This window comes from Arachis hypogaea, chromosome 18 (genome assembly GCF_003086295.3).
Source record: "Arachis hypogaea cultivar Tifrunner chromosome 18, arahy.Tifrunner.gnm2.J5K5, whole genome shotgun sequence".
NCBI lineage: Eukaryota > Viridiplantae > Streptophyta > Magnoliopsida > Fabales > Fabaceae > Arachis > Arachis hypogaea.
In genome coordinates, this window is record NC_092053.1 from 12,035,691 (window position 1) to 12,056,340 (window position 20,650).

Sequence of the window (20,650 nt, forward strand, 5' to 3'; positions counted from 1 at the left end):
AAGCACACCAATCTGCACAACACAACCAAGATCTGGATATGGATGATAATGCCTTTGATGATGTTCGCTTTGCAGCAGCATTTGAAAATGATGTACAAACAAGTGAGAGTGTCAACACAAATGAAGTGGATTTATATCTCATGGAATCCTTGGAGAACCAGTTGATCCAAGTAGTTTTGATATTTTAACTTGGTGAAAAGTGAGCTCTAACAATTACAAATATCATGTTCTAAGTCAAATTGCGAGGGATATTCTAGCTATGCCGATGTCAACGGTTGCTTCTGAATCTGCCTTTAGCACTGGAGGTAGAGTGCTTAATCAATATAGAAGCTCTCTTATCCCAAAAACTGTTGAAGCTTTGATTTGTGCACACAATTGGTTTCCAGCCAATTCGTTGCCAATTGACCTTGAGGAGTCTTTTGAAGAATTTGAAAAATTTGAGAAAGGTAATGTTCTTTATTATTATGTTTTATTCTATCTACATATATTGATTAACTTTACTACTTGATAATATGTTTAAGTTACTAATATTTATTTTATTATATTTTATTATAGAACTTGAGCCAATTCCTCAACTAATAGATGAAGAAGACTCTGATGATGAATCTGATTAGTGATCGGTGCTTCACCTCTCAGCTTGGAGTTTTTTATATTATATTTTTATTAAGACTTTGTTATGTTATGTTATTTAATTTTGTGCTGTTGAGACTTGTTTAGTTATTTTTATATTGAAGAATTATTATTCAAGACTTGCTGAATAGGTTAGATTGTTGGATATTTGGACATGTTGCTTTATAATGTTTTATAAGATTTATGTTTTATTATTATGTTGGATTGTTGGACAAGTCATTAACTCTATAAATTAAGTTATTATTTTTTATTTAAAAAATTGCAGATCCAAACCGATTCAAACCGCTTGTAATCGGATCAGATCGGATCGCATTTTCAAAAAAAGTTTATACAATCCAAACCGCACCACCATAAATTAAGCGTTCGGATCGCACGACTTTTTCCCTTAAAAACGAACCAAATCGCACCGCGAATACCCCTAGTACCATCCATGCATAGCAGTGAAGACTCTTTTTATGGTTCTTCAAATTCATCGAATACAATTTTGACAAGTGTTATGAAGTGAGGCTCTAAACCCCACACCTTTAATTATCACAAATCATCTTATTATGAACATAGAAGGTTTTTCAGAAGTTTATTTTAAAAATAAGGGAAAATAATAACCATAATAATATGACCCACACCTTGAAGAAATTAATTAAACTGTGTGTTCCAAGAGGTGTTGTAATGCTGATTGTGAAGGAGGGAAATGGTGAGACAAGGACTGTGAATGTGGAGAGACTGACTGGCGGTAAGGAGGAGAGTGGAGAGGGGCTGAGGCTGAGTGATGGTTGAGGTGGTGAGACAAGGAGTGCAAGTGTGGAGAGACTGAGCAACGGTAAGGAGGAGAGTAGAGAGGGGCTGAGGCCGAGTGATGGTTGAGGTAGGGAGTGGAGTCTGATATTAGGATTATGTTTCATTTAACGGTGACTTTTGGATTTTGGCTTCAACCTGACCCATGGACTACACTTTAGTTACATTTTAAATATTGATTGTCACATACTTATAGATAACAAAGCAAAATATGTCCAATATAATTCAAGATATAGTTCAAAACATGTGTTTCCATAGAGTAATCGATAAGAGGCCAGTTTTTATAGAGTTTAAAATCTTTCAATCACCAACTGTATGTGCTGATTCGGTAGGGAGGCCAGCTTCAGGATAATGTTGTCCCTTGTCTTTAGTTTATACAGTTGATAGCATTCTTTCAATTCAACCCCAAACTTCCACTCTGAATTTCTTCCTTCACTCCTCAATAAGAGGAAAAAAAAATACATTCTTGCCTATGCTGGAAGGGGGACCAGTGATCTACCATATGGAACCATGTTCAGATGGTTTAAGATACGCAGCAAAATTAGAGGACAGGTACTGCAGTGAATGAATCATAGTTAGCATTTAGAGAGATTTTTTCTATATAATCAATAAGAAATACACAACCAGTATTTCACAAGTTTGTTAAAAAAAGGAATGAGTTCTTTAGTATCAATTTGCCAATCTAGTTGCACTCAAGTCTGAACGTGTCAAGGCCTTCTTATAGTAAGCATATGGAGTGTATCTAGTTTAGGATACTTAAACATGTTAGTCACCATAGTAAAAATACCTCTCTATACCACAATATTAAAATCCAACCAGAAGATGAAAAAATTCTACATAACATAACCCGTTGTTATACAATACTTTTGTTTCATAACTTTCTTTACTCAACTCAACTGATGAATGGCTTGCATGATACAGTTCTATTAGATTATGAGGATTAAGACCTTCCATTGTTGCATCTTCATCATCGTCTGATGAGAACTCATGATCAGATGGTTCGGAGCCAGACAGCACCACCACATTAGGTGATGAAGGATCACCATTCCTTTTATACTTTAAATGGAATACTCTACATATGTTGTCAAATGTTTCTTGGTCTATTTGGTTAGCCACATAAAAGTTAAGATCCGGAAGAACTTAAATTGGTTTGTTCATGCAATTCCAGAGTGAAATGAAAAAGATTTCAAAATCTACATACCTAAATTGAACAGTTGTCCCTCTATTGACAAAATAGAAAACTCTAAGTAGCTCAAATGAGCCGCCAGTTATAAGCAACTGTTCATTTTTTCGTTTCAGTTCCAACACCAAACAATTTTCCAACTCATTAATCATATAGAATGTTAACCCTAATTCATTTCTATAAGTTGCAACAGAACTCAGTGGAAGTGCTCTCTCACCCTATATTCTATGTTACATCTAAAATTAATTCATGTCTAACACAGCTTGTTTAAAATGCATCATATAATATTACATATATTTTGTTACCTGTCCATTGAAAAGTCGTAACCTAAAAATCCTTTCTTTCCCTTTGATCCAGTGTTGTTACGTTGCTACAAACCTCTTGATAGCACAGAATACTATCATTATAGGTTAGAGTCACCATCATAGTTATTTTAAAATCTTGTAAAGGGAAGACACATTTCTCACATTATTTTAAAATCAGATTTAAATTTAAGTCTTAATTACTAAGTGATTGTATTCAAAATTTAAACTTTAAAAAATAATAGTATAAAATTATTTTAATAATAAAAAAGAATAGTCTCTCAGATCCTTTTCTTTTTGTCCAATTTTAGCTATGGGGTATTTTTAAGAATATAAAAAATAAAAGATATGCGTTAATAATCCAAGTTAAATTATTAGTTCTTATACCATCTATGCATAGCAGTGAAGTCTCTTTTTATGGTTATTCAAATTCATTGAATACAATTTTAATAAGTGTTTTGAAGTGAGGCCCCAAATCTCACACCTTTAATTATCACAAATCATCTTATTATGAACATAGAAAGTTTTCCAAAAGTTTATTTTAAAAATAAGGGAAAATAATAACCATAATAATATGACCCATACATTGAACAAATTAATTTAACTATGTGTTTTAGGAGGTGTTGTAATGCTGATTGTGAGGGAAGGAAAGGGGGAAACAAGGACTTCGAATGTGGAGAGATTGACCGGTGGTGAGGAGGAGAGTAGAGAGGGGCTGAGGCCAAGTGATGGTTGAGGTAGTGAGAAAAGGAGTGAGAATGTGGAGAGACTGAGCAGTGGTGAGGAGGAAAGTGGAGAGGGGCTGAGGCCCAGTGATGGTTGAGGTAGAAAGTGGAGTCTAATATTAGGATTAGGTTTCATTTATTGGTGACTTTTAGATTTTAGCTTCAACCTGACCCATGGACTGTGCTTTAGTTACATTTTAAATATGGAATGTCACATACTTATAGATAACAAAGCAAAATATGTCCAATACAATTCAAGATATAGTCCAAAACATGTGTTTCCGTGGAGTAATCGATAACAGGCTATTTTTTGTAGAGTTTATAATCTTTCAATCACCAACTCTATGTGTTGATCCGGTAGGGAGGCCATCTTCAGGATAATGTTGTCCTTTGTCTTTAACTTATTCAGTTGACAGCATTCTTTCTATTCAACCCCGAACTTTCACTCTAAATTTCTTCCTTCACGCCTCATTATGTGGAAAAAAATACATTCTTGCCTATGTTGGAAGGTAGACCAGTGATCTACCAGAGGGAACCATGTCCAGATGGTTTAAGATACGCAGCAAAATTAGAGGACAGGTACCGCATTGAATGAATCATAGTTAGCATTTAGGGAGATTTTTTCTATATAATCAATAAGAAATATACAACCAGTATTTCACAATTTTGTTAAAAAAAAGGAATGAGTTCTTTAGGATCAACTTACCAATCTAGTTGCACTCAAGTCCAAACGTGTCAAGGCCTTCTTATAGTAAGCATATGAAGTGTATCTAGTTTAGGATACTTAAACATGTTACTCACCATAGTAATAGGGCTGCACATGGATCAGATAATATCCGCATATCCGTGGTAATTATCCGCATCCGATCTGAATTTTGCGGATATTATCCGATCCGCACTATGGTAGGATCGGATTGCGGATTTGGCAGTGATATCCACGGATCCGATCCGCAAATCCGCATATCCGCACATCACATATAAATAGCATAGTTTAAAAAAATAAACCCTAATGTGATATGAATTTTAGTGTGTTATTTTATGATATCTTGTTTTTTATTTTTTATGTTGTACTTCGACTTAGAATAATTAAACTTAAATCTTGTGTTATTATTTTTTCTTTTGTTATTCAAGAGAATTTTTATTGATAATATTTTAGAATTAAATATGCTTAAACAGGTGAAAAATGAATTTCTTTTTGTAAAAATAGCCAAATGGAATTTGAAAACATTTTTTTAATTATGCGGATATACCCGATATCCGATCCGGCCTGAAAAATTGTGGATATCATATCCGATCTGATCCGATGAGTGCAGTGCGAATCGGATAGAATTTTAGGCTATATCTGATCTGTGTGTAGCCCTACATAGTAAAACATACCTCTGTGTACCACAATATTAAAATCCAATCAGAAGAGAAGAAATTCTACGTAACATTACCCGTTATTAGACAATTCTTTTGTTTCATAACTTTCTTTGCTCAACTCAACTGATGAATGGCTTGCATGAGACATTTCTATTGGATTATGAGGACCAAGACCTTCCATTGTTGCATCTTCATCGTCGTCTGACGAGAACTCATGATCAGATAGTTCGGACCCAGACAGCACCACCACATCACGTGATGAAGGATCACCATTCCTAATATACTTTATATGGAATACTCTACATATGTTGTCAAGTATTTCTTGGTATGTTCGGTCAGCCACATAAAACTTAAGATTAGGAAGAACTTGAATTAGTTGGTTCATAAAATTCCAGAGTGAAATGAAAAAGATTCCAAAATCCACATACCTAACTTGCACAGTTGTCCCTATATCGACAAAATAAAAAACTCTAAGTAGCTCAAATGAGCCATCAGTTATAAGAAATTGTTCATTTTTTCATTTCAACTCCAATACCAGACAATTATCCAACTCATCAATCACGTAAAATTTAGACCCTAATTCATTTTCATAAGTTGCTACGAAACTCGATGGAAGAGCTCTCTCACCCTATATTCGATGTTACATCTAAAATTAATTCATGTCTAACATAGCCTATTTAAAATACATCATATAATATTACATATATTTGGTTACCTGTCCGATAAAAAGTCGTAACATGAAAATCCTTTCTTTCCTTTTGATCCAGTGTTATTGCGTTGCTACAAACCTCTTGATAGCACAGAACAGTATCATTATAGGTTAGAGTCACCATCATAGTTATTTTAAAATCTGGTAAAAGAAAGACACATTTTTCACATTATTTTAAAATATGGATTTATATTTAAGTCTTACTTACTAAGTGATTGTATTAAAAATTTAAACTTTAAAAAATAATACTGTAAAATTATTTTAATAATAAAAAAGAATAGTCTTTCTGATCCTTTTTTTTTTGTCCAATTTTAGCAGTGGGGTTATTTTAAAAACATAAACAATAAAAGTTATGTGTTAATAATCCAAATTAAATTATTAGTGCTTGTACCATCCATGCATAGCAGTGAAGGCTCTTTTATGGTTCTTTAAATTCATCGAATGCAATTTTGATAAGTGTTATAAAGTGTGGCTCCAAATCCCACACCTTTAATTATGACAAATCGTCTTATTATGAACATAAAAATTTTTTCAGAAGTTTATTTTAAAAATAAGAAAAAATAATAACGATAATAATATTACACACACCCTGAAGAAATTAATTTAACTGTGTTCTAAGAGATGTTGCAATGCTGGTTGTGAGGGAGGGAAATGGTGAGATAAGGAATGTGAATGTGGAGAGACTGACCAGCAGTGAGGAGGAGAGTGGAGAGGGGCTGAGGCTGAGGGCAAGTTGAGGTGGTAAGACATGGACTCCGAATGTGGAAAGATTGATCGGTGGTGAGAATGAGAGTGGAGAGAGGTTGAGGCCAAGTGATGGTTGAGGTGGTGAGACAAGGAGTGCGAATGTGGAGAGATTGAGTGGCGGTGGGGAGAAGAGTGGAGAGGGGCTGAGGCCGAGTGATGGTTGAGGTAGAGAGTGGAGTTTGATATTAAGATTAGGTTTCATTTAATGGTGACTTTTGGATTTTGACTTCAACTTGACCCATAGATTACACTTTAGTTATAATTTAAATATCGATTGTCACATACTTATAGATAACAAAAGCAAAATATGTCCAATACAATTTAAGATATAGTCCAAAACATGTGTTTCCATAGAGTAATCTATAAGAGGCTAGTTTTTGTAGAGTTTAAAAGCTTTCAATCACCAACTCTATGTGTCGATTCGGTCAGGATAATATTGTCCCTTGTCTTTAACTTATACAGTTGACAACATTCTTTCCATTTAACCCCAAACTTCCACTCTGAATTTCTTCGTTCACTCCTCAGTAGGTGAAAAAAAGTACATTCTTGCCTATGCTGGAAGGTGGACCAGTGATCTGCCAGACGAAACCATGTCCAGATGGTTTAAGATATGCAGCAAAATTAGAGAACAGCTACTGCAGTGAATGAATCATAGTTAGCATTTAGGGAAATTTTTTCTATATAATCAATAAGAAATACATAACCAATATTTCACAAGTTTGTTAATAAAAAAGAATGAGTTCTTTAGGGTCAACTTGCCAATCTAGTTGCACTCAATTCCGAATGTGTCAAAGCCTTCTTATAGTAAGCATATGGAGTGTATCTGGTTTAGGATACTTATACATGTTAGTCACCATAGTAAAACATACCTCTATGTACCACAATATTAAAATTCAACCAGAAGAGAAAAAATTATACGTAACATTACCCGTTATTAGACACTTCTTTTGGTTCATAACTTTCTTCGCTCAACTCAACCAATAAATGGCTTGCATGAGATAGTTCTATTAGATTATGAGGATCAAGACATTCAATTATTCCATCTTCATCGTTGTCTGACGAGAACTCATGATCAGATGGTTCGGACCCAGAAAGCACCACCACATCAGGTGATGAAGGATCACCATTCCTGTTATACTTTTATATGGAATATTCTACATATGTTGTCAAGTGTTTCTTGGTCTATTTGGTAAGCCACATAAAAGTTAAGATCAGAAAGAACTTGAATTGGTTGGTTCACGCGATTACAGAATGAAATGAAAAAGATTCCAAAACCTACATACCTAAATTGCACAGTTGTCCCTCTATTGACAAAATAGAAAATTCTAAGTAGCTCAAATGAAACGTCAGTTATAAGCAACTGTTCATTTTTTCGTTTTAGTTCCAATACCAGACAATTATCCCACTCATCAATCATGTAGAATATTGACCCTAATTCATTTCCATAAGTTGCCACAGAACTCAGTGGAAGAACTCTCTCACCCTATATTCGATGTTACATCTAAAATTAATTCATGTCTAACATAACCAGTTTAAAATTCATCATGTAATATTACATATATTTTGGTTACCTGCCCATTGAAAAGCCATAACCTGGAAATGTTTTCTTTTCCTTTGATCCAGTATTGTTGCGTTGCTACAAACCTCCTGATAGCACAGAATAGTATCATGCATTATAGGTTAGAGTCATCATCATAGTTATTTTAAAATCTGGTAAAGGAAAGACACATTTTTCACATTATTTTTAAATCGGATTTAAATTTAAGTCTTACTTACTAAGTGATTGTATTAAAAAATTAAACTTTAAAAAATAATAGTGTAAAAATTATTTTAATAATAAAAAGAATAGTCTCCCCGATCCTTTTCTTTTTGTCTAATTTTAGCAAAGGGGGTATTTTTTAAAAACATAAAAAATAAAAGTTATGCGTTAATAATCCAAATTAAATTATTAGTGCTTGTACCATCCATGCATAGCAGTGAAGACTCTTTTATGGTTCTTTAAATTCATCGAATGCAATTTTGATGAGTGTTATGAAGTAAGGCTCCAAACTCCACACCTTTAATTATCACAAATCATCTTATTATAAACATAGAAGGTTTTCCAAAAGTTTATTTTAAAAATAAGAAAAACTAATAACCTTAATAATATGACCCACACCCTAAAAAAATTAATTTAACTGTGTGTTCTAGGAAGTGTTGTAATGCTGATTGTGAGGGAGGAAAAGGGTGAGATAAGGACTGTAAATGTAGGTAGGCTGACTGGCAGTGAGGAGGAGAGTAGAGAGGGGCTGAGGCCGAGTGATGATTGAGGTAGAGAGTGGAGTCTGATATTAAGATTAGGTTTCATTTAATGATGACTTTTGGATTTTGGCTTCAACTTGACCCATGAACTGTACTTTTGTTACGTTTTAAATTTTCGCTATTGTTTATTTATCTATAGTTATATTATTATTAGTTTTTTTTTCATTGCTAATCATCATAAAAAAGATATTTTTTGCAGATAAGTATGGTAAGATATATTATATTTTTTAATATAGAAAATGCATATGTTATCTAAAGAAGTGTATATATTAAAATTATAAGAAAAAAAATATTTTTTTAAATAATAAATATAAAAATGTATATATTAAAATCTTTGAAGTATCAGAAAATAGATACTAAAATTAATTATTAGTTAAAAATTTTAAAATTTTTTCAAATAATAATAATAATAACTAAAAACTTTATTAATTTTTTTATCTTATACTAAATGTTAATTATATATTTCCCTTTCTTTTGTGTCTTCCAAAATCCTGTAATTATATATTATGCATGCAAAGTTAATAACAATAAATATCGTAATAATAACAATGCCATATATTATCTATATTAAATTAGATATACTTTTTTTTACATTACATTATGGTATATTACATTATTTTAAATTGAATTTAAAATAGTTCATCAAAAAAGTAATTTTCTACTTTTTGATAAAGATACTATATTTATAATAATTTTATATTCCTAGCATTATAATTATTATTTTACATTGATTCATGATAGACAATAATACAATCGATTTTACTGGACACAAATTAACATACATAGAAATATACCACTACAAGAAAAAGCGTATTTTTCGACGCAAAAAATCGACGGTTATCTCTCATGTCGATATTTTTCGACGGCTTGCTGTCGATATTTTAAAAAAAAGATAATTAAAAATAAAATAATAAAATCGACAGCTTGGTCGTCGATTTTTTTATGATGCATTAACCCTGTCTTAACTATCGTCATATTGTCGACGATCGACGAATATGACGTCTATTTTTATATTTAAAATTTCGACAATATTTCCGTCGATAAATTTGAATGGTCTAGATTGCTTTTTAAAATCAAATAAATGGTATGGATATAATATATAAAATAGATGCTAAGAGCATTCCTTTTTTTCAAATTAAAATCAACAAATATGCCGTCGATTTTTATTGTTAAAACACAACCCCACGTCCACTTCCCCCCTCCAAGTTCAGAAACACAATTTTACCCCAAATTCCCCATTTCTTCACCAACCCTCATTTTACCCCAAATTCACCAACCCTCATTATCCGTTGCTGGCGTTACGGTTGCGCTGCCATCACTTCATTTGCTCGCGCCACCGTCGCTCCGTTGCTGTCGTCGCTCCTTCTCTCTGTTGCCGCCATCGCTCCTCCTATTTTGGTCATTCTCCGCTCTCTCTCAATCGAGCTCACAAGAACTAGGTATCTTTTTCTGACTGTTACTGAACTCTTTTCAAAGCCAACTTTAGTTTCATTTGGAAATCCCCTATTTCAGATGTAAACTATGACTTAATCGTAATCTCCTATTTTCTAAATCTAGAAATCCTGGTCATGTTTATTCTGGTTCTATTTTATTTTAATAGCTAACACTATGGTGTGATGTTAATGTCAGAGATTTGGTCCTCTATGAGAATTGCGTGAGGAGGAAGGAGAAGAGGGTCCTCCTTCTGAGAACAATTCAAAGCCTCGTCGAATTGCTCTCTTTGTTGAGCCTTCCCCTTTTGCGTGAGTCCCCCACCTTTTTGCTGTTATTGCTTCTTCATTATGTGGATCGTTTGAAATTGAAACCATTTTTAGTTTGTTCTGTTCTAGAATTACAAAAAATTGGGTTTTGGATTATTGTTATAGCTATTGAAATTGCCGTGTCAAGTGTTGACTTTGTGATTATTGGATAGCGTTTATCATTAGTCAAAAGTTATAAGTATAATTGCAAGGACTATTGCTACCATGAATGAGCCAAGAATCCATTTATTCCTACTCATCCTTTTTGAGATGGCTGTCAAAATCTTCTTGCTTTCATCGATGTTATCATCCACTCCATGAAGCTGCATTGCATATTGCGTATATGGTTAGTTAGTATTTTGGTGAGTAGTATTAAATCTTGAAATGAAATGAAGTTACCGTGTTGTGAGGATGAAGTAGTAACTAGCGTTGCTGATGCAAATCTTGGAGGATGGAGGCACCAAGCTCCTCTGTTTCCATCATGCTTCTCTTGCTCTCCTTTATTCTTTCAGACGACAGATTCAATCTCTCTGTAGACATCACCAGTCTTCCTCTATGATCATTTGATGATACATGCATGCTATCATCATTACATCAACTAATTAACTACCAAAATAAAGCAAGATGATACCAACCGCCAATGTATCAGCCTGTCCCAATTCCAACAACTCATCATTATTATTATTAGCAGCCGATGTGATTCTTTTAGGCTCACTTTTCAAGTTGTTCAAATCGGTTTTGTATTCCCTTAACTTGATAAGAAGAGATGCCTTCATGTTTGCTTGCAAACTCCTAGCTTCAAGCTTCATTTTTCGAATTTAGATATATATTCTTTTTTGGAATGCCAATCAATCTGTACCTTTTCCTATGGCAAATATTCAATATTAGTCTAACCTTTGATGCTGGAATAAAACTGCTTAAATTTAAAATTTATCATCATTCCAACTTTCTTAGATACTACATGCTGTTTCTGTTCTTATTCTTTATTTTGTTGATTTATTTCCAAATAGAAAGTTGAATATAGCACTTGTGAACATAATGAATAGCTGTGACATTAGATTGTTTTGTTGATTTACCTGTGTGAAGGTTGATTATTTTCCTGTGCAGTGGTAAGCTTGCTGACTTGCAATTTAGGAGCATCTATTTGCTAGCTGCTGGATTCTGTCTCTTTTTGGTTGACAGATTCTTCTAGGTAACTGAGTTTGTGTGGTAAAAAAATCTTTATAATTAAAATATTCGGATTGGCAAGTTGACTGAGTAATGGGCATTGTCTGGGTTTATATACCAATATCTTAAATAGTTTAGGTGTAAATATGAATCTAAGATTTTGTATGTCCTTAGCCTCTATTATACAATCTCTCGCTAGCTGTCCACCAAATACAAGTAGGAGCTTGCAAAAATGATCCTGGATCAGTTTTGGACTACTTCTCTGCTCATTTACATTGAAGAAACACTCAAATGGACTATGTTGCAGGCTCGCCATGTCTTCATCCTTGCATTGACTTTGGAGTTTTCTCCAGGGCACAGACACGGAAATACCATAGATGGTGTGTTACTAAGGATAAATAAGGTCTTGCGGGAGTTACTAGTGTGTGGATACTGTTTTGGCTCTAAAATATTATTGTACAGTGTGGTATTGTATACTTGCTTGTCTCAGCAAAACATGGTTGTTACACTGCTGGTTCTTGATTATAAGTTAATTAATTTTGTGAATTATCAATCTTATCCTTCCCAAACGTAGTAGTTATAAACCCATGTTTAGATTATTATGGATGTTATCCATCTGTAAAGTCCTTTATGCTTTTTGGGTATTAGAATTCCATCATTGGTGTCATTGTAACACCCTACCATACAGAGTCTTATGCTTAAGTCATAATTCAGAGATGGCAAGGTATTACGACCTCTAAAACAAAAATTTAGTATGTATAGTATTATGAATGATTGATTATAACTAGGAGCCTTTGAAGAAAAAGGGGTAAACAAAAACCGTAACTCGAAAACGCAACACTCCGAATGATAACGTAACGAGCAAAGGATAAGCTAGCGCAAGATCATATATATAAAGAGTGTCAAAAACGGGAATATCAAGACTCAAAACCCGGTTGCGAAGATAACCGGTCCGAGCATAGCAATATATACATATGATAAAATAAGAAAACCCCAAAGGAAACCCAAAGGGACACAAATACAGAAAACCTATTCTTCAAAAATCCCCTCTAGGAGGAGTCGTCACAGTTTGTATTATTTAATGGAGATAAAAGTATCTAAACAAGATATATAACCCAAAACAGAGTCCCGAGAACAAAGGATCTTCGCTAATCCAGAAGTCTCCAGCATGCCTCAACGAGAAGCCTCGCGTCCTGCATCTGAAAACCACAAAATCCGCATGGGTGAGAACCAGAGGTCCCCAGCACGGTAACAACTTCCACATATATAATACATAATAATAGAGGAAAGCCGAAGGCAATCCTAGAACTTCCTTCAGATAATATCAAAGCTTATAAACAAGCTAAACCGTAAGTGGCAACTGACTAAAGATTCTTCAGTCTAACTAATACTTCCCTTTCCAATTCCTTCAGACCTCCCAACCACCAGCAGGAGTATAATATAGCAAACACAGTTATATCAGACAAGAGATTTACAAATAGGAACAGATAAGGCATTTAGGCAATTAGCAAGTAATATGCAGTCAAATAGGCAATCTCAAACAATTCATGTAGTATGCTTATGATGCATGCCTGTCCCTAGTGGCTGATGATATCATCTGTCGGTTATAGAGCCAACCCGACAAGTCCTGGTAGCTAGCCATTGGACTGTCCCTCTGTCGTGCATCCCCAACTCGAGTTATACTCATCATAAACTTGATCATAATCATGATCCATATCCATCACCCTCACTGGTGAATATTTATCCATCACCATCACTGGTGAATATTTATGGGGGCGAGCTCATCCGGGCCTTTCACAGTGCCCGGCCACACTTACGACATTGGGTTAATAGAGCTTCAAGTCTCAACCTGGAGCACATGGTGGCTAGCCATTGCTACTACCCAGGGAAACCCTCATCTCCAATGGTGGAAGTGCCAACATTCACAATTCATTCAACAGCATATATGCATTTATACTTAGCCATAAACATGGCTCCGCCGCCACACGGCATAATCCAGCCATCCAGCTCACGGTTAAATCCATAACCAGCCAATTCATTAACAATTACGGCCATTCGGCCCATGGCATAACAAGCACTTCCACCGCCATCCTCAACATCTCACATAATCATCTTTGATCCTCATGGATCATTCATTTTTCCCTTGCTTCACTCGCAAGTTACCACATTCACTAGCCCTTTTCCTCATGCTAGGCATACCATAATGATTTAAGACATAAGTGGTGAGATTGGAGGCTTAGAAGTATGAAGTTTGGCTTTTAAAACTCAAAAATCAACTTTGGGATGAAAACAGGGCCACGCGTACGCGCACTCTACGCGCACGCGTGGATGATGCTTTCTCGAAGAACGGCGCATACGCGCCAAGTGCGCCTACGCGCGAGGGGTCATTCTGCTAAAAATTTTCTAAGTTAAAAGCTGCAGAATTCACAGATTCAACCACCAATCTTCCGACGGTCATAACTCTCTCATTTTAAATCATTTTTCACCCGTTCTTCGAACGGCATGGACATCCCGGATCCAATTTCATTTCTAAACAGAATTGGCACAAATCAAAGATCCGTAGTCCAAGTTATGTCCCGTCAAAGTATGCCCAAAAACCATATTTTCATTCAAAACCACAAAGTGCCATTTTCAAAACAAGCCACTTTCAACTCTTTTCAAAATCAATTAAAACATGCCAATTTCATCCCTTTTCTTTGAAATCAATCAAAGTGTACCAAATTCAACAACAAGCCATCCTCAACTCACGCATTGACATTTTACCAAAATTCTCAAAACTACCTCCAACCATTTTAACACTTCTCAATCAAAAGGCCAAAGGATAAACACAATATTATGTCATACATCCTTCTCATCCCAATTTCTAACAACATCAATTTTCAATCAACCATCATTATACATAATCATCATACTCACCAACAATATGGCACCACCCATCAATTCAACCTCAATCATTCATCAAGCATATATCACAACATGCATTTTCTCACATATCACACAATCAAGGCATCAATATTCATAATCACACATATGATCACATCATATATCTTAACCATTCCACAACATCATCAATTCAATGCCTATCTTAGGGCCTCTAGCCTAAGTATTTCCTACCACATTACATATTAGATACGGGAAACCGAAACCATACCTTAGCCGATTTCCCAAGCTCAACCGGAGCACTTCCAAACCACTTTTCCTCAAGCTCTCAAGGTCTCAACACCTCCAAGAACATATTTTATCACACAAAACCCTCTTCCAAGCTTTCCAAAATCACCAATCAAGCTCCAATATTCACATATACACAACCTAAGCCACAATCATCATTCCCATACACAACATCTCAATGCCCAAACCTCATAGAACAACAAATTACACTAGGGTTGAGAATCTTACCACACCCAAGGTCCAAAGAGACAAGATTAACCTTCTCCTTCAAGAGAGTTGGGTCCTATAACATCAAAGAACCCAAAATCTCAACATTTTTACTCATAAAACTCGAAATCAAGGGCTGGAATTTCGAACAGTGAAACGTGGCTTACCTCAAGATTAATTGTATGGGTTTTTTAGAGCTCTCCGCGGTGAACGCGTGGCCACAAACGGAGCAGCAATCGGAGCTCTAGATCAAAAGTTATGGTGGTTTGAAGATCAAGTGAGAGATAGAACTTGAGAGAGTGTTCTTCCCTCCATGGCCTCCATTTCAGCGTGTTTAGTGTCTCAAATGAGGAGAGAGAGTACTGAAAACTAAGGTTTTGGTTTAGTTTAGTTGGGCCAAGGGCCCACTTTGGGTCCGGTTGGCCCGGTTTGGCCCGTTCGGTCCAATCTTGGTCCGATTTTTATAAAATTGGTACCGAAATTCTCGTCTCAATTTCCTCTATCATATTAAGCCATAAAAATAACATTTTTGGCTTTCTAGAATAAATTCTCATTTATGGGTTAATTAGCCGTTAATTAACCGGATCTTACATTCTACCCACCTAATTGGGAATTTTGCCCACAAAATTCAAATTCAAATTCAATTACCTGAGAATAAGTGCGGATAATCCGTTCGCATCTCCGACTCAAGTTCCCAAGTGTGTTCCTCAACACCGCCTCGACTCCAAGCCACTTTGACTAATGAAACCTCTTTTCCACGCAACCGTTTGATACTAGTATCATCAATTCTGACTGGAGCCACTGGAAGCGTCAAATCTTCTCTTAACTGAACCGATTCGGGTTCTAACACATGGCTAGCATCAGGAGTGTACTTTCAAAGCTGCGACACGTGAAATACGTCGTGCAGGTTTGAAAGATGGGGTGGTAGAGCCACCCGATACGCCACCGGCCCAATCCTCTCCAAGATCTGAAATGGACCAATGTATCGAGGATTCAACTTCTTTGCTTTAATCGCTCTACCTACTCCTGTGGTCGGAGTAACTTTCAGGAAAACATGATCTCCTGCCTCAAATTCTAAGGGCTTCCGCCTTTGATCGGCGTAACTCTTTTGACGACTCTGCGCCGTAAGCATCCTATCTCGGATTTTCTTGACTTGTTCAGTGGTCTCAGCTATCATTTCCGGCCCCAACAAGCCTTTCTCTCCAGCTTCATACCAACATAGTGGAGATTGACATTTTCTCCCATACAAAGCCTCATACGGAGCCATTCCGATGCTCGCATGGTAACTATTATTGTATGCAAACTCTACTAACGGCATATACCGATCCCAACTCGCCGGTTGGTCCAAAACACAAGCTCTCAACATATCCTCTAGTGTTTGGATCGTCCTCTCGGATTGACCATCTGTTTGAGGATGGTACGCTGTACTCAAGCTTAATCGAGTTCCAAAAGCTTTCTGAAATGCACCCCAGAACCTCGAAGTGAAACGAGGATCTCTATCAGAGATTATAGTAGCAGGTACACCATGGAGTCTCACAATCTCCTTTATGTATAACCGAGCTAGATCCTCAAGGGTGTAAGTCATTCGAATGGGCAAAAAGTGAGCTGACTTTGTCAGTCGGTCCACAATCACCCAGATAGCATCAAAACCAGTCCTAGTCCTTGGCAATCCCGACACAAAGTCCATTGCAATACTTTCCCACTTCCATTGCGGAACCTCTAAGGGTTGCAACATCCCGGAAGGTCTTTGATGTTCAATCTTTACCTTTTGACAAGTTAAGCACTTTGAAACATATTCCACCACATCATTCTTCATACCCGGCCACCAAAACATCGCCTTTAAATCATGGTACATCTTAGTACTCCCCGGGTGAATGGAGAATCCGCTTTTGTGTGCCTCCTTTAAGATATCTTGCCTCAAAGTGCCAACATCCGGCACAATGATCCTACCCTTGAATCTCCATAACCCATCTTTTTCTTCCAACACTCTCCACTGTTTTCCTTGCTCGATAGCCGGTAACACCTTCCATAACGCTTCATCATTTTCATGAGCCTTTAGGAGTTCGGACTTAAAGTCACTCGAGATTTCTAATCGGCTCAAACACAAGGTTCCAGATACTTCTCGAGCACCAATTTTTAGACTCTCGAATCCCTTGAGCAACTTCTCCTCTTGAAGCATCATCCAAGACGCATATAACGACTTTCGACTTAACACATCCGCCACTATATTCGCCTTTCCAGGATGGTAATTTAACTCAAAGTCATAGTCTTTCAACAATTCCATCCACCTCCTTTGCCTCATATTAAGCTCTTTCTGATCAAAGAGGTATTTCAATCTCTTGTGATCGGAGAAGACTTGGAACTTAACCCCATAGAGATAATGCCTCCACACCTTCAAGGCAAACACAACCGCAGCGAGTTCCAAATCGTGCGTAGGATAACTAACTTCGTGAGGTCTCAACTGTCGTGAGGCATACGCCACCACATTATGATGCTGCATCAGCACGCACCCTAGGCCCTTTAACGATGCATCACAGTACATCTCAAAAGGCTCGTTCGGCTCAGGTAACACTAACACAGGTGCAGTGGTCAACTTTTTCTTCAATGTCTGAAAGCTCTCCTCGCACTCAGGAGTCCAAACAAACGGAGTGTCTTTGCGAGTTAACTTTGTCAACGGCAAAGCTAATTGCGAAAAGCCTTTGATGAACCTTCGGTAATAGCCAGCTAAACCCAGAAAACTCCTTATCTCAGTTACTGTGGTTGGTTGCTTCCAATCCATCACAGCTTCTACCTTGGTTGGATCTACGGCTATTCCCTTCTTACTCACCACGTGACCCAAAAACTTCACCTCACTCTTCCAGAACTCACACTTAGACAGTTTCGCATAGAGTTTCTTCTCCTTTAAAATCTGCAACACGGTCCGCAAGTGTTCCGTATGCTCTTCTTCAGTCTTGGAGTAAATTAGTATATCGTCAATGAAGACAACCACGAATTTATCCAGAAACGGACGGAACACTCTATTCATGTAATCCATGAATACTGCAGGAGCGTTCGTCATCCCAAAGGACATTACAGTGTACTCGTAATGACCATAACGAGTCCTGAAAGCGGTCTTAGGGATATCCTCACCCCTCACCCTTATCTGGTGATAACCGGATCGCAAATCGATCTTGGAGAAAACCCCAGCTCCTTGTAACTGATCCATGAGATCATCAATTCTCGGCAATGGGTACTTATTCTTTATGGTGACCTTGTTCAGCTGCCTGTAATCCACACAGAGTCGCATACTTCCATCTTTCTTCTTTACCAGTAACACTGGAGCACCCCACGGGGAAACACTTGGTCGGATAAAGTTCTTACCCAACAATTCCTCTAACTGAGACTTTAGCTCGGCCATCTCTAATGGTGACATTCTATAAGGAGCACTTGAGATTGGTCCCGCCCCAGGCACCAATTCAATAGCAAACTCGACCTCTCGGTTAGGTAGAAATTCCTCAATATCATCGGGAAACACTTCCAGAAAATCACACACTACCGGAATCTGATCCAACTTTTGATCATCACCTGAAACACTAGCGGTTAACAATAGGATACCCTGACATTCGATTCCAGAACAGTTCACCATCATCGAATTCAAGTAATAATTATTCACCACGACCGGTCCTTCTGTATCTTCCGGCATAAAGTACACCGACTTTGTAGAACAATCAAGCAGGACATGATTCTCAGATAACCAGTCCAATCCCAAGATAAGATCAAGACCGATCATCGGTAAGCAGATTAAATTATGGACAAAATCACGCTGCTTGAACCTAAACGAAACTTTCGGGCATCCTAGCCTAGTTACCATGGCTTCATGGGTAGCATTATACACTTTTAAGTCATAACCTAAGGTTACGATCTTCAACCCTAACTCATGGGCTTTCTCAAATGCAATGAATGAATGCGATGCTCCCGAATTAAATAAAGCATTTAAAGTTTGACCAGTCATTTCACAGTTACCTCGAATGAGTGTCTCGGATCCCTCTGCACCCACAGCTGAGGTGGTGAACACCCGACCAGTTTGTTGTGCTTTCCCAGCACCTTGCTTTTGCTTCTCTGGACAACTTGTGGCTTTATGCCCCGCCTTTCCACAATTGTAGCACAAACCCCATCCGGCCTTGCATGGTACTCCCGGATGGTGACTCCCACACCTAGTACAAGCTTGATCATTCTGAGGCTGCTTCCCAAACCTTTTTCCTTGGGAGTAGTTGTTGTTGGGCCTCCTAAAAGAACCTTCCCTCTTGAAAGACGGACCTCTAGGTGCAAAGCTCTTGCCTCGGTTCTGTGGAAACGATCCTTTGTGATTTCCTTTCTCAACGGCTGCCCTCTTCACACACTCTTCAGCAACCCTACACTTGTTCACCAACTCAGAGAAAGTTCTAATCTCTATTGGTCCCACTGAACTGAAAATATCACTCCGGAGTCCTCCTTCGTACTTAACACACTTCCATTCCTCATATTCCACTGGAGTCCCTTGACACATACGAGAGAATCTGAACAGCTCCTCAAACTTGTCAGTATACTCAGATACAGACATAGTACCCTGCTTCAGCTGCAACAATTCAAGCTCCTTGGCCGTCCTAGCAGAAGTCGGAAAGTACTTCTTATAGAATTCCTCTTGGAAGATGTCCCAGGTGATATAATCATCACCCTGCTGTAGGAGGCGTCGGATTCCTTGCCACCAATGCGATGCTTCGCCAATGAGCAAATAGGTAGCGAACTCCACACGCTGCCCTTCAGGTACCACCTGCGCTTGCAGTGCTCGTTCCATGGCTTGAAACCATGTATCGGCTTCAGTCGGACTAGTGGTTCCCTTGAACTTAGGAGGATTAACCTTCAAAAAGTTTGCCAGTGTCATCGGGCCCTGAACTCTACCTCCGTCATTACCATGGTTGTTCATCTGTTGACCAAGAGCCTCAGCAGTGGCTTGCATAGCAGCAGCCATGTTCTCCAACGCAGTCATAAAGTTCACCGGGTTATTAGGGTTAGTCTCCGGCGCACGAGCATTCGTATGTCCTCTCCCACGGCCTCTACCGCGTCCACGAGGCGCCATCTGGTTCCTATACACACCAAACAATCGATATTAAGTTGATCAGTCTCAATATCGGAAGTTTAGTGCTTCAAAGTCCCAAATGCATGCTCATAAACGTTTATGCCAACTATATCAAGTAGATATACTAACAGCACATAACACACATACAGAGAATGCACAGAAGCATAGTCAGTCCATTCCTCAGGCTCTACAGGAACGAACTGCTCTGATACCATACTGTAACACCCTACCATACAGAGTCTTATGCTTAAGTCATAATTCAGAGATGGCAAGGTATTACGACCTCTAAAACAAAAATTTAGTACGTATAGTATTATGAATGATTGATTATAACTAGGAGCCTTTGAAGAAAAAGGGGGTAAACAAAAACCGTAACTCGAAAATGCAACACTCCGAATGATAACGTAACGAGCAAAGGATAAGCTAGCGCAAGATCATATATATAAAGAGTGTCAAAAACGGGAATATCAAGACTCAAAACCCGGTTGCGAAGATAACCGGTCCGAGCATAGCAATATATACA

At 37.3% G+C, this 20,650-nt stretch overlaps 1 pseudogene; it reads right to left on the reverse strand.

The window, feature by feature from the left end:
• Positions 1–10,497: 10,497 nt before the first annotated feature.
• On the reverse strand, positions 10,498–11,299 carry LOC112769577 (vesicle transport v-SNARE 13-like; annotated as a pseudogene).
• Positions 11,300–20,650: the final 9,351 nt, after the last annotated feature.